The sequence below is a fragment of the Leucoraja erinacea genome, chromosome 1 (genome assembly GCF_028641065.1).
Source record: "Leucoraja erinacea ecotype New England chromosome 1, Leri_hhj_1, whole genome shotgun sequence".
NCBI lineage: Eukaryota > Metazoa > Chordata > Chondrichthyes > Rajiformes > Rajidae > Leucoraja > Leucoraja erinaceus.
The window spans coordinates 28551660-28568111 of record NC_073377.1 but is presented as its reverse complement, the minus strand read 5'-3'; positions in this window follow the sequence as shown (position 1 = coordinate 28568111).

Genomic DNA, 16452 nt, shown 5'->3' with positions numbered 1-16452 from the left:
TACTATAAATATTATACAAGGCCATAAAAACTAATAATACCTTTTGCGACGGGGTCTTTCAGCGATTTTCCGTTAATGATTTACTAGGCTGAACATTTTCGATTGGAACAGCCTAGTAAAAATCGCGTTTTAAACCTGCCCCCTCTAAACAGCGCCAAAATCGCGCACACGGGGTAGGGCAGATGCTCAGCCACGATTCAGGTAGGTTTTGTAACATACCTAAACCTGGTGCTTTTTAATAAGCTTGCAATTTAAAAGTATGATTAACACGTTTACTAATGCCTGTTATGTATCAGTGGGCTAAGAAAGGATGCTAGTGATTGCAATCAAATTGGGAGATGCAATTTGCAGAGTATTTCCACCCACCCCCCTCTTCGGGGAAGGCGCTGCGATGCCCCCATGATAATGTGTACGTTGTCACCGCTGTATAAATTGAGTAGCCTTCCTTGGAGCCAGGGTAGTTAGTCAGGGTCAAGAGTAGCAGTCACCTGCCTTCATTCCAACACACATCCGCCACACATCTGTTGGCAGAACATGCCGAAAGGAAGTTTAGGTCCATTATGTCTTTCTTATCCTTTTTTTTTTAACACCACCTCTGCAGCACATTAGCAGTATTTCAAACTAAAGTGCAGTGGGTCACTTTCATGATGCAACAAACAACTCTATTACCCAGCACCTGGAAACTGACAAAGTTATTACACCAATGATTGCCTCCAGTCAACTGACAGAATTATTGTACACATGGGTGCATTCAAGTCCTGGGCTTAGAAGGAAGTAAAACTCGGAGCCAAAGAGGTGTGAGAATGAAACCGTTACAAATGTTAATCTTTACAGGTCACAAACAGGAAACAATTTGATGGGTGACCTCCACTATTTGCTTCCAGACGTGGCACTCCCCGAATGAAAAACAAAATATACTTCCTCTCTGGCGACCCATTCATTATACTGTGTGATGTGCCCAGATAGGCCCATGCAATCTGATCTATTGCCTTTATTAAAAAGATTTTATGCAAATGCTGGTTAACTCAAATCAGATGGTTAAGAATAGATTTTCTCTTTGTATCAGTTTTCATATAATTACCCATTTAGTTCACTCAGGAAATGCCTGATTATAGAGCTGCTTTAAGAAGAGTCACCTTGAAAATGTTCTTTAATGAATTACAAGTCATTTTTCAATAGCAGAGACCTTTTTATTGTTCCCCGTAAGTGATCCAGATTATGTTGCATTAAATGCTCAATTTGATATAACGCTGCTTCTGTTTTCCTCCAAGCAACATGTAATACATAATATGTTTATACTGTATTTCAGTCTGTTCTGTAGTTTAATTCCCACTCACCTGTTGTAGTAGATATTTGTATTGATTTTCTCCAATTCACTCTCCTTTGTATCCCTCTATGCTTTTGCCAAAACAGATCTGTACTGCATTTAAATTATTTGTACTGTACCATAACCAAAATGTCCTAAGGGTGTAGCTGAATTTTTTTCCCTATATCGGAGGGCATGTTTGTGGCATTTAGAAATAGAAAGTCAAGTTATCCATGACAAATTATTGTTTAGATAACAAGGCAGCTGGCGGAGATTAAAACATTTTAAATCATTTCTCTTTCAATGTGGATTTCCTTAAAGGATATTTTTCTCCATTTCGCTGTTAATATTGACACGATCGTGGACTGATGGCGATCATTGTGATGAGATTTTAAATCATTCTTATTAATCATTTACATTTCTTTCTTTTTTTATTTTATTTTTTTTATTTTATTTATTAGAAGTAAGTACAATGCATTGGTACAAAATTATGTTAACATATTATATTCTCTGTACAACTTCCTTTTTTTTTTTAAAAAGAGAGAAGTGAGAAAAGAGAGAGGAAAAATAGGTTGTGAAAAGTGAAGAATAGTCTAGTGAGAGAAAAACAGATAAGGGGTAGGACATTTAGGACTGAGATGGGAAAAAACGTTTTCACCCAGAGAGTTGTAAATCTGTGGAATTCTCTGCCACAGAAGACAGTGGATGCCAATTCACTGGATGTTTTCAAGAGAGAGTTAGATATAGCTCTTAGGGATAACAGAATCAAGGGATATGGGGAGAAAGCAGGAGCGGGATATTGATTTTGTATGATCAGCCATGATGATATTGAATGGCGGTGCTGGCTTGAAGTATCGAATAGCCTACTCATGCACCCATTTTCTACGTTTCAAGAACGCAAACAAAGGAGCTAAGTCTTAGTTCAAGTATGAGTCTTGAGGGATTGGTGGGTGCAGAGAATGGGGTGGAATTTGCTACTTCCTTTGCTCCGCCAGTGGCATAAAAGAGGAAGCTGCCTGGATCTACCGATGTTATTCTTGTTAATCAAAAACTCATTGTTTCAAGAAGTTAGATATTTATTTAAACACTTCAAAGCTTTCTAAAGTTACAATATTAAGCTTATTCAGGTTGGCCAATGTAACACAGAATTGTTACCGTTCTTTGAAATTTCCTTCTTTGTACAAAGTAATTGAAATAAATGTATTGCAAGTTAAAACAGACTTCTTGGGATTTATTTAAACTAATATTTCATTTTCTAAAAAATGATCAGCTATGATAAAAATTTATATTTTTAAAAAATAGGGTGGCACAGTAGCACAGCGGTAAAGTTGCTGCCTTACAGTGCCAGAGACCAGGTTCAATCCTGACTAAGGGTGCTGTCTGTACAGAGTTTGTACATTCTTTCTGTGACTGCGTGGTTTTATCAGGGTGCTCTGATTTTCTCTCATATTCCAAAGACATACAGGTTTGTAGGTTAGTTGGTTTGGTAAAATTGTAAATTGTTCATTGTGTGTAGGACAGTGCTAGTGTACGGGGTGATCGCTGGTTGGCGCGGTCTCGGTGGGCCGAAGGGCCTGTTTCCACGCGGTATTTCTAAAGTCTCTCTAAAGTCTAAAGCATAAAAATAATAAAAAAACTTTTTAACTTAATTGAAGATGTATTTAACCTTTTGATTCGCAATCTTGAATGGCTTGAAAGGGTGAAACCTTATGCTTCATTCAACGCAATGCTTTCATGAATCCAGCATTACAGATCAGCTATATCTTGGAATGCCAGTACTTCAGGATAAGGGGGAAATCCTTTAAAACCGAGATGAGAAGAACTTTTTTCACACAGAGAGTGGTGAATCTCTGGAACTCTCTGCCACAGAGGGTAGTTGAGGCCAGTTCATTGGCTATATTTAAGAGGGAGTTAGATGTGGCCCTTGTGGCTAGGGGGATCAGGGGGTATGGAGAAAAGGCAGGTACGGGATACTGAGTTGGATGATCAGCCATGATCATATTGAATGGCGGTGCAGGCTCGAAGGGCCAAATGGCCTACTCCTGCACCTAATTTCTATGTTTCTATGTTTCTATGTTTCACTCCTTGTGCCATTGTTCCAGTGTTGGCATATGCCTCCTCTATGTACAACTTTATAATGAATTCTACAACCCCTCAGAACACTGCCCCATTCACATGACTGATTCAGAAGGTCATAAGGTCCTAAGTGATATGAGTAGAATCTGGCCATTCGGCCCATCGCCTACTCCACCATTCAATCATAGCTGATCTATCTCTCCCTCCTAACCCCAATCTCCCGCCTTCTCCCCATAACCTCTGACACCTGTACTAATTAAAAACAAACTCTCTGCCTTAAAAATATCCACTGACTTGGCCTCCACAGCCTTCTGTGGCAAATAATTCCACAGATTCACCACCCTCTGACTAAAGACATTTCTCCTCATCTCCTTCCTAAAAGAACATCCTTTAATTCTGAGGCTATGACCTTTGGTCCTAGACTCTCCCACTAATGGAAACATCCTCTCCACATCCACTGTATCCAAGCCTTTCACTATTCTGTATGTTTCAATGAGGTCCCCCCTCATTCTTCTAAACTACAGTGAGTATAGGCCCAGTGCCAACATATGCTCATCATAGGTTAACCCAAGGCCCTGGCTACACCTTTACGAACCTTGCACAGATAAAGGTCTATCTTCTTTTCCGACAGCATCTGATTAAAGCCTGCTATTAATGTTTGGGACTAAAAATGTGTTTATATTTTGAGGAAGGGCCCCACGAAGATCAATTCTTGGCTGCTAATGTCTGTAACTCAGGAAGGGGTCCAGCTTTATGACTGGAATCACATTGGACGAGTAGGAATGTAAATGAGCTCAAATGATCTTGGAGATTTAGCCATAACTTTTTAATGAATACCCATTTGTGCAGAATTTCACAATCTTTTTTAATTCCAGATACTTAAAATCAAATGTAAATTTTCAAATAGTCGTAGTAAGATTTGAATTCACATTCCTGGGTTATTGGAAAGGTAATAAACTTTCAGTAGCATGCCACTACAATAAAGTAAGTCAAATGACATGACACAGTTCTCATGAAGTAAGATGTATCAACTTCATTTAGCTTGTGTAGGAAGGAACTGCAGCTGCTGGTTTACACCAAAGATGGACTCAAAATGCTGGCGTAACTCAGCAGGTCAGGCAGCAAAAGGAATAGGTGACATTTCTGGTCGACCCCATCTCAGTCTGAAAAAGGGTCTTGATCCAAAATGTCACCTATTCATTTTCTCCAGAGATGTTGCATGACCTGCTGAGTTACTCCAACATTTTGAGTTCATTGTACTATTTTTTCATGCCAAATTTGCAGCTGCACTGTTCCAGAATACTAATTTCCATTCCGCACGTCACTAAGTCAGCAATTTTGTTTCTACATTTAAAAAAATTGCAAACCCCGTCGTTTTAACATAATTTTCAGTCACCTCTTCATTTCTATAATTACTCTGCTGATATTTCCAAATCCTTATCCTTATTGGAAACAGCTAAATGTTAATCAATAAAAGCTGAAGGAGTGGACTGCTTTTAATCTTTACCATATGGTGTTTGAGATGAATGAACAACATAGCTCTGTCTGCGTATTCTTTCCATGCATGGGCAACATTGAGAGCCGAATGAAGGTGAAATATACTTGAAAGTTTTAGGTGATAATCATGGGTAATGCGATGACAACTTGACTTTACATAGCAACTTTGGTATAATGTACATTTCAATCAGACTCACAAGAGCACCGTTAGACAACATCTGACACCAGCCAACATGAAATAAAAGGGTGGCTGTTTGGTCAGAGTTTAAGGATCAGCAATAATCATTAGGAATAGCAGAGAAGTCATAGTCATATTCTTCCAGCGTGGAAACATAGAAACATAGAAACATAGAAAATAGGTGCAGGAGTAGGCCATTCGGCCCTTCGAGCCTGCACCGCCATTCAATATGATCATGGCTGATCATCCAACTCAGTATCCTATACCTGCCTTCTCTCCATACCCCCTGATCCCTTTAGCCACAAGGGCCACATCTAACTCCCTCTTAAATATAGCCAATGAACTGGCCTCAACTACCTTCTGTGGCAGAGAATTCCAGAGATTCACCACTGTGTGAAAAATGTTTTTCTCATCTCGGTCCTAAAAGATTTCCCTCTTATCCTTAAACTGTGACCACTTGTTCTGGACTTCCCCAACATCGGGAACAATCTTCCTGCATCTAGCCTGTCCAACCCCTTAAGAATTTTGTAGATTTCTATAAGATCCCCCCTCAATCTTCTAAATTCTAGCGAGTGCAAGCCGAGTCTATCCAGTCTTTCTTCATATGAAAGTCCTGACATCCCAGGAATCAGTCTGGTGAACCTTCTCTGTACTCCCTCTATGGCAAGAATGTCTTTTCTCAGATTAGGAGACCAAAACTGTACGCAATACTCCAGGTGTGGTCTCACCAAGACCCTGTACAACTGCATGGAAACAGGCCCTCTGGCCCAACTTGCCCACACCGGCCAACATGTCCCAAATACACGTGCCACCTACCTGCGTTTGGCCCATATCCCTCTTAAATCTGTCCTATCCATGTACCTGCCTAAATGTTTCTTAAATGTTGTGATAGTACCTGCCTCAACTACCTCCTCTGACAGCTCGTTCCATACTGCTACCACCCTTTGTGTGAAAAAGGTACCCCTCAGATTCTTATTCAATCTTTCCCTCCTCACCTTAAACCTATGTCCTGCGATTCTCGATTCCCCTACTCTGGGCAAGAGACTCTGTGCGTCTACCCGATCCATTCCTCTCATCATTTTGTCCACCTCTTTAAGATCACTCCTCATCCTCCTGCACTCCAAAGAATAGAGTCCTATCTTGCTCAACCTCTCCCCATAGCTCAGACCCTCGAGTCCTGGCAACATCTTCTCTGTACCCTTTCCAGCTTGACAACAACATCTTTCCTTTCGCATGGTGCCCAGAACTGAACACAATTCAGCCTCACCATGCAGTCTCATCAACATCTAATACTGCAACAAACCCAAAACTTTTCCAATGTTCTATAGATACAGGATCAGTTCCTGTGGATTGGAGGGTAGTTAATGTTATCCCACTTTTTAAGAAAGGCGGGAGAGAGAAAATAGGGAATTATAGACCAGTTAGCTTGACATCGGTGGTGGGGAAGATGCTGGAGTCAATTATAAAAGTGAAATAGCGGTACATTTGAATAGCAGTAACAGGATTGGTTCGAGTCAGCATGGATTTACGAAGGGGAAATCATGCTTGACTAATCTTCTGGAATTTTTTGAGGATGTAACTAGGAAAATGGCCAAGGGAGAGCCAGTGGATGTAAGTCAGAAAGCCTTTGATAAGGTCCCACATAGGAGATTAGTGGGCAAAATTAGAGCACATGGTATTGAGGGTAAGGTATGAAAATGGATAGAAAATTGGTTGGCAGACAGGAAACAAAGAGTAAGGATTAACGGGTCCCTTCAGAATGGCAGGCAGTGACTAATGGGGTACCGCAAGGCTCGGTGCTGGGACTGCAGATATTTACAATATACATTAATGATTTAGATGAAGGGATTAAGAGTAACATTAGCAAATTTGCAGATTTCACAAAGCTGGGTGGCAGTGTGAAGTGTGAGGGGAATGCTATGAGAATGCAGGGTGACTTGGACAGGTGGGGAGAGTGCGCAGATGCATGGCAGATGCAGTTTAATGTGTATAAATGTGAGGTTATCCACTTTGGTGGCAAGAACAGGAAGGTAGATTATTATCTGAATGGTATCAAGTTAGGACAAGGGGAAGCACAACAAAAGATCAGGGGGTCCTTGTTCATCAGTCATTGAAAGTATGCATGCGGGTACAGCAGGCAGTGGAGAAAGCTAATGGCATGTTGGCCTTCATAACAAGAGGAGTTGAGTATAGGAGCAAAGAGGACCTTCTACAGTTGTACAGGGCCCTAGTGAGACCACACCTGGAGTATTGTGTGCAGTTTTGGTCTCCAAATTTGAGGAAGGTCTTTCTTGCTATAGAGGGAGTGCAGCGTAGTTCACAAGGTTAACTTCCAGGATGGCGGGACTGTCATATATTGAAAGAATGGTGTGACTGGGCTTGTATACACTGGAATTTAGAAGGATGAGAGGGGATCTTGTTGAAACATATAAGATTATTAAGGGATTGGATACGCTAGAGGCAGGAAACATGTTCCCGATGTTGGGGGAGTCCAGAACCAGGGGTCACAGTTTAAGAATAAGGGGTAGACCATTTAGAATGGAGATGGGGGAAAAACTTTTTCATCGAGAGAGTTGTGAATCTGTGGAATTCTCTGCCTCGGAATGCAGTGGAGGTTAATTCTCTGGATGCTTTCAAGAGAGAGTTAGATGGAGCTCAAAGATAGCGGAGTCAAGGGATATGCGGGGAAGGCAGGAACGTGGTACTGATTGTAGATGATCAGCCATGACAGCACCTTTAATTAGGATCAAACTCGGGTCTCTGGCACTGCAAGTGCTGTAAAACTCCTGTCCCACGGTACAAGTTCATTCCCAGAGCTCTCCCGAGATTGCCCTGATTCGAACTCGGAGATTTACGTTAATGGCCACTCGTCGATACTCGGGGCTCTCGTGGACATTTTTTCATCAAGTTGAAAAGTCTTCACGAATCTTCCCGTGCTTACCTGCCATTAGCGAGTCTTCCTGAGTACCTGCCGTTAGCGTTACGAGCCGCTAAGAGACGTCCCCGAGCTCCGACGTACCCGCTACGTTCATTCCCCGTGCTTACCACGAGTTTGATTTTTTTTAAACTCGAGAGAGCTCTGGGAATGAACTTGTACCGTGGGACAGGGCTTTAAGGCAGCAACTCTACCGCTGCACCACCAGTAATAAATGTATAAGATGCATTTGTGTGGGTGAGTTGGGCTGAAGGGCCTCTTTCCACGCTGTATGTCTCTATGGCTCTATGCTCGAGAAACTCACAAAGAACATTAATCAGTCACTTCTGCTGTTGAGTGCAATGAGCATACTGCTGATTGCTATGTTTCTCTGGGTTGCAGTTAGTAGTGACAAAATCCATTAATTACCATCACTTATTAAGGCAAATCTGTAAAACCTACAACCTGCATATTAAACGTCCTTGCTTTTAAATTTTGATTTCACTCATTTCCATTTTATCTTGAATGCAAAGAAAACATTATTTTTTAATTTAACTTAGAAACAAAGAACTGTAGATGCTGATTTACAAAAGAAGACACAGGGTCAGCGTATCTCAAAGGGTCATGCAGAATCTCAGGAGGACATGGAATGGTGCTGTTTCGGGATGCGACCCTTCTTCAAACTGATTGTCGGGGAGGGTGGGAAATAAAGCTGGAAGAGAAGAGGGGCAGGACATAGCCTGGCAGATCATCAACCTTTTACTCTTCAGGCTTTGGCCTGCCCTTCAGCTTTTCCAGCTTTCTTTCTCCTTTCCCTCCCCCCCTTACCCCCCCTCCCCCTCCCCCCCTCGCCCTCCCCCTCCCCTCTCCCCCTCGGCCTCTCCCCCCTCCCTTTCCAATCAGTCTGAAGAAGGGCCCCAATCCGAAACATCACCTATTCATGTTCTCCTGAGATGCTGCCTGACCACCTGAGCTACTCCAGCACTCTGTCCTCTTTAAATGTAATTTATTTTTGCAAAAAACCTTGACATTAAACCTGATTTTCGTTTCTTTTTAAGCATATTTCTTTTTTTTCATTTTCTCAGAATTAGCTTTTAATGGGGCTTCAACAATTCCTGAAATGTTCTTTATGAGTCTGGCTCCATCCTATTGTTGGATTGAGTTACAGAGAGATGTTGAATTACCACATCATTTTAAGTGTTCTTTGGCCGTTATGTGCTGCTCATTCTCTTCCAGGGTCAAGAACTTTAAATCCAGTTGGTCTATGGGGAAATATTTGGATACATTTTTCTAATTGCCAAGATCCATGTGCAATTGCCAAACACGTTCAGCAAGTAGACGAAAGATCATTTTAATCATTCCTTTCAAACTCAAATACCCTTCGAGAAAGCTTTACTGTCATTTAGAAAGATTTATTTTGCAATGTAGGAAGGTTTCACAAAGAAAAACAACGAGAATGTACATGGCATTGTTAGCAAGTTAGCAGATGACGCAAAAGTGGCTGGTATTGACGATAGTGAAGATGGCTGTCAATTTTTGCAGCAGGATCTTGATCGGTTGGCCAGGTGGGCTGAAGAATGGCTGATGGAACTTAATGCAGAGAAATATGAGGTGTTGCATTTTGGAAGTCTAACATGGGTAGGACCTACACAGTGAATGGTCGGGCTCTGGGAGTGTTGTGGAGTAGAGGGATCTAGGTGTGCAGGTACATAGTTCGTTAAAAGTGGCATCAAAGATAGATAGGATGGTCAAAGTGCTTTTGGCATATTGGCCTTCATCAGTCAGAGCATTATGTATAGAAGTTGGGAGGTCATGTTTCTGTTGTATTTGATGTTGGTGAGGCCGCAATTAGAATACTGTGTTCCGTTTTGGGCATCATGTTATAGGAAAGATGTTGTCAAGCTTGAGTGGGTGCAGAGAAGATTTGCGAGAATGTTGCCACAACTCGAAGGCCTGAGCTATAGGGAGAGGTTGCACAGGCTAGGACTCTATTCCTTGGAGCGCAGGGGCATGAGGAGTGACCTTATAGAGGTGTACCTTGTGTGACCTTATAGAGGTGTCTCTTGCCTCTCCATAGAGACCTAGCCTGCTCAACCTCTTCCTATAACTCACACCCTCGGGTCCTGGCAATATCCTCGTAAATGTTCCCTGCACCCTGATATAAATTGCAGAGAAGGTGAATGGGTTGAGAGTATAAAGGGAATGTTGTGTGGAGTTGGAGGGAATCGGGCAATGGATTACAATGGTGTTGGAGACTGAGTGAAGAAAGAAATGGATAAAGTACAACTCATGCTGTTTAATTATACTTAATTTACTGGCAGCTTAATTAACATACATTTGGATAAAGGGCCTGTCCCACTTGGCTGTCTTTCGCGCGCCATTTACGCGACCTGCTAGCGCGTGGGTAGCGCGTGGGTAGCGCGTGGGTAACGTGTGGGTAACAAGGGGATGGGTGCATTGAGTGGCGTGGAGGTGAGTGGACCGTCCTGAACAAAATCTTCGTGCGCTACCGGCCTGTCGCGTAACTGACGGCCAAAGTGGAACAGGCCCAAGACCCTGGTGCGACGCAATGTCTCACCTCCAACAGCAGCAGAAGCAGGCAAACGAGCGCCTAGCTCAGTCTGGGGCTCCTGGCCATTGCGGATCCTGATCCGCCCCCACTCCTACTCCCAGAGCAGGGCCAAGACAATTGGAGATAGACAAAAAATGCTGGAGTAAATCAGCGGGACCGGCAGCATCTCTGAAGAGAAGTAATGGCTGACGTTTTGGGTTGAAACCCTTCTTCAGACCTTTCTCTCCAGAGATGCTGCCGGTCCCGCTGAGTTACTCCTGCATTTTGTGTCTATCTTCAAATGACGTTACGCGCTCCAGACGGCTGTGCGGGCGCATGATGACGTGCGGGATTATCGCGGGACCGCCGCGCGACCGTCATTACCGGCCTCTCGCGTAAGTGACAGCTCAAGTGGCCCTTAAGAAAAAAGGCATTAAGTGCAGTTTGTTTAATTGATGGCCTCCATATAAAATGATACAGGACTTTGCCTGCTGCCCAGTTGATAGTTGATGACAAAAATATTTCTTACTAAATAAATAGTCAACGAAACATAAAAACATAGAAAATAGGTGCAGGAGTAGGCCATTCGGCCCTTCGAGCCTGCACCGCCATTCAATATGATCATGGCTGATCATCCAACTCAGTATCCTGTACCTGCCTTCTCTCCATACCCCCTGATCCCTTTAGCCACAAGGGCCACATCTAACTCCCTCTTAAATATAGCCAATGAACTAGCCTCAACTACCTTCAGTGGCACAGAGTTCCAGAGATTCACCACTCTCTGTGTGAAAAATGTTTTTCTCATCCTGGTGAAGGATCCTACTCATCAGGAAGCTGAATCCATTTCTCTTCCACATCTTTCCCATAAAACAAAGCAGTGGATGTTGTATATATGGACTTCAGTAAGGCCTTTGACAAGGTTCCTCATGGAAGGTTGGTTAAGAAGGTTCAATGGTTGGGTATTAATGGTGGTAGCAAGATGGATTCAACAGTGGCTGAATGGGAGATGCCAGAGAGTACTGGTGGATGGTTGTATGTCAGGTTGGAGGCCAGTGACTAGTGGGGTGCCACAGGGATCTGTGTTGGGTCCACTGTTGTTTGTCATGTACATCAATGATCTGGATGATGGTGTGGTAAATTGGATTAGTAAGTATGCAGATGATACTAAGATAGGTGGGGCTGTGGATAATGAAGTAGATTTTCAAAGTCTACAGAGAGATTTATGCCAGTTTGAGGAGGGGTCTGAAAGATGGCAGATGGAGTTTAATGCTGATAAGTGTGAGGTGCTACATCTTGGCAGGACAAATCAAAATAGGACGTACATGGTAAATGGTAGGGAATTGAAGAATGCAGGTGAACAGAGGGATCTGGGAATAACTGTGCACAGTTCCCTGAAAGTGGAATCTCATGTAGATAGGGTGGTAAAGAAAGCTTTTGGTGTGCTGGCCTTTATAAATCAGAGCATTGAGTATAGAAGTTGGGATGTAATGTTCAAATTGTACAAGGCATTGGTGAGGCCAATACTGGAGTATGGTGTACAATTTTGGTCGCCTAATTATAGGAAGGATGTCAACAAAATAGAGAGAGTACAGAGGAGATTTACTAGATGTTGCCTGGGTTTCAGCAACTAAGTTACAGAGAAAGTTTGAACAAGTTAGGGCTTTATTCTTTGGAGCGCAGAAGGTTAAGGGGGGACTTGATAGAGGTCTTTAAAATGATGAGAGGGATAGACAGAGTTGACGTGGTTAAGCTTTTCCCACTGAGAGTAGGGAAGATTCAAACAAGGAGACATGACTTGAGAATTAAGGGACAGAAGTTTAGGGGTAACATGAGGGGGAACTTTTTTACTCAGAGGGTGGTGGCTGTGTGGAATGAGCTTCCAGTGAAGGTGGTGGAGGCAGGTTTGTTTTTATCATTTAAAAATAAATTGGATAGTTATATGGATGGGAAAGGAATGGAGGGTTATGGTCTGAGCGCAGGTATATGGGACTAGGGGGGAATACGTGTTCGGCACGGATTAGAAGGGTCGAGATGGCCTGTTTCCGTGCTGTAATTGTTATATGGTTATATGGTTATAATCTCTGTTTTCTTGGATAATGAGAATATATTTCGAACTGTAAACATTTTTATACTTTAGAGACACAGTGTGGAAACAGATACTTTGGCCCACCAACTCTGTGCCGACCAGCGATCACCCTGAACACTAGCACTCCCCGACACACTAGGGACAATTTACAACATACGGAAGTCAATTGCCTACAAACCTGTACTTCTTTGTAGTGTGGGAGGAAACCAGAGCACCCAGTGAAACCTCACATTGTCACAGTGAGAACGTACAAACACCATACAGTCATCACCCGTGGTCAGGATTGAACCCGGTCTGTGATGCTGTAAGGCAGCAACTCTACCGCTGCACCCCTGTGCCATGCATAGTCATGGGCAATGTGGAGCATACAATAAATCCCAGCATTGTCACTGACATCCAAATCACATGGATGAGTAAATAACCCTTACCCACAATCCAAACACACCCATTGTAAATTAATTCCTGGGCTTAGGTGCCACTCTTAAATTTATGTTGAAGCAACATTTTCCCCAATCATATTTGCTTGCATTTTATATTTTCTTATACTTTTATGCTTTCCCTTCATTTTCATTTATGAATTTCCACTGTGAGAACGTTGCAAAGAGACACATACAAAGCAGCTCTGTGAATGATCACAAGGAGGTGTACAAATATAGCTTGAAGCAACTCCACCATGTGGTTTTCATTGCTCCCTATGGAGAAGAGCAGAATGTGCCTGGCAGCTCCCAGGGATGACTTGGCTAAAATGTACTTATATAAATAGTAGGGAAATAACCATGTCTTTCTCTACTTCAGACCACAAAATGCCACACATCAGTAGTGATATCATTACCGTACCTATAATCAGAGACATTATACATTACCGTACCTATAATCAGAGATTATAGGTGCTTTACTCAATCACTTATTACAACAGATTGTTTGATTTCTCCAGGTCAGCTAAGTGCAGATTCTATCCGTTAAATGAATAGGCAATGTTTAGTTTGAGTTTCGTTTAGAGATACAGCACAGAAACAGACCCTTCGGCCCATAAAGTTTGCGCCAACCAGTAATCCCCATACCTTAGCACTATCCCACACTAGGGACAATTTTGTATTTATACCAAGCCAATTAATCTTTTGCATTTATACCAAGCCGCCTCCCCTGCCCCCCAGCCTCTCCTCCAACCTCAACTGCATCCGCTGTTCCAGGTGCCAACTTCTCTACATCGGCGAGACCAAGCGCAGGCTCGGCTATCACTTCGCCCAACACCTCCGCTCGGTTCGTATTAACCAACCTGATCTCCTGGTTGCTCTGCACTTCAACTCACCCTCCCATTCCCAATCTGACCTTTCTGTCCTGGGCCTCCTCCATTGCCAGAGTGAGGCCCAGCGCAAATTTGAGCACCTCGTGTTTCACTTAGGTAGTTTACACCCCAGCAGTATGAACATTGACTTCTCTAATTTTAGATAGTCCTTGCTTTCTCCCTCCTTCCTCTCCCCTTCCCAGATCTCCCACAAAGCCTACTGACTCCCCGACATCAGTCTGAAGAAGGGTCGTGACCCGAAATGTCGCCTATTCCTTCTCTACATAAATGCTGCTCACCCGCTGAGTTTCTCCAGAATTCTTTGTCTACCTTCGATTTTTCCAGCATCTGCAGTTCTTTCTTAAACCTATAAACCTATACATCTTTGGAGTGTGGGAATAAACTGAACATCTCAGAGAAAACCCACGCAGGTCACGGGGAGAACATACAAACTCCACACAGATAACATCCGTGGTCAGGATTGAACCTAGATCTCTGGCACTGTAAGGCAGCGACAACCAATGTGCCACTGTGCCGCCGTGCCAATGGTTATGTTTTTTTTCATAATTTATTCCTTTAGCCCAGGAAACCATCACTCACCGGGTATCACTGACAGCCCTTTAATGAGATGACATGCGTAGGTGGTCGTTCATAATCTGTAAGTCTACATATTGAGCGATACTGGACAATTTGACTAAGGATGTCCTGACAGTTAGATGTATCTTGACCTAATCCAACTTCCAGTCAACCCTATATGCAAGTTAATGAATCACAGTCGGATAACATAGAACTAGTGTCAGGGCGATCGATGGTCGGCATGGTGGACCAAAGGGCCTGTTTCCACGCTGTATAATTATACTAAACAGGAACAAACATGAACTTGCAGTCTAAAGCCGCTGCCATTCCTTCCCAAGCCGAAGTGAAACTGAAATCAGTCAACGACTGGCATACAGGCTCGTGTTTTAATAAGCTCAAAGTTTATAGGAGCAGAATTAGGCAAATCGGCCCATAAAGTCAACTCTGCCATTCAATCATGCCTGATCTATCATTCCTCCACAACCACATTCTCCTGTCTTCGCCCCATTATCTCGGACACCCTTACTAATCAAGAATTTGTCAAACTCGGTCTTAAATCCTCTTGTGATGCTTTACAGTCTCTTTACAGTCAATGTCCCACTTAGATGAGGCCACTCACGTAGGGAATACCATTGATGAATCAATATCTGCATGAGGAATAATGTATCAATTAAATATAAATTGAATTACATAATTTTAAAGTTGGTGCCAAAACAGAAAGAAATGGGCAAGAAGAGAATGGGAATTTTGGCTTTGTTAATAGGGACATTTTATATGGAAGCAATGATGTTTTGTTGGACATTTTTAGTTTAGTTTAGAGATACAGAGTGGAAACAGGTCCTTCGGCCCGCCAAGTCCGTGCCGACCGCCGCACATTAACACTACCCTATATACACTAGAGACAATTTTACATTATACGAAGCCATTTTAACTAGAAACCTGTACGTCTTTGGAGCGTGGGAGGAAACCAAAAATCTCGGAGAAAGAACCCAAGCAGGTCCCAGGGAGGACGTACAAGCTCTGTACGGACAAGCATCCGTAGTCAGGATCGAATCCGAGTCTCTGGCGCTGTAAGGCAGTTCCTCTACAGCTATGCTATCATGCTGACCACATTATGAAAAACTGGTTCAGCTTTAGAAGGAATATTGTGCTGAATTCTGGGTCCTACAGTTAAAGAAGAAAGTCAAGGCCTAAGTGATGATATGGAAGAAATATATTAAAATAGTGCCAGGAATTAAAAATTATGTGGAGAGATGTTGTTTTCTTTACAGAGTAAATTAAAGGGAGTTTCGATGGAGGTAAACCTATTCACGAATGGTTTGGACGGAATAAAATGGGATAAAATGCATCCACTGGCAATAGTCGGTAACCTTGAACACAAGCTTGTGTGAAAGATACATCTTCTAGATGCGCAGGGATGCATCCTCAGTGATGTGACCTGGGGTCATCGGGTGTTTCGGGTCTCACAACATCAGACACCTTCGCCCAGGCGACCCAGCCGGGGTTGATCATGCCCCGACTTCCGTCCCAGCAGCAACCGCCCACGGATCAGTCCTCTTAATCCAAAGCCATCTAGTGGCTTTCTCTGTGGCTTCGCTTGCGGATTGAATGGCCCTCATCTTTGCCAGCCCCGTAATCCCCAACTGGTTGAGGACTTTGCAGAGTGAGCGTCCTGCAAAGCCTCTACAGCCCACCTCTATGGGCTCATAGCATGTCTTCCAGCCGCTGCCCTGGCACATCTCCACCAGTTCCTGGTACTTTGTACGTTTCCTCTCATTAGCCTCTTCAATACGCTCTTCCCAGGGCACTGTCAGCTCCAGAATGATCAGCTGTTTTGTCACTTCGGAGGTGATGATCATGTCTGGCCGGAATGATGTTGCAGTGATGTGCTGTGGGAATTTCAGCTGATATGCAAAAGAACTAAAGCATGGGAGCATACTTGAGAAGGATAATAGGGGAAAGAGTTAGTTAATGAGATAAATT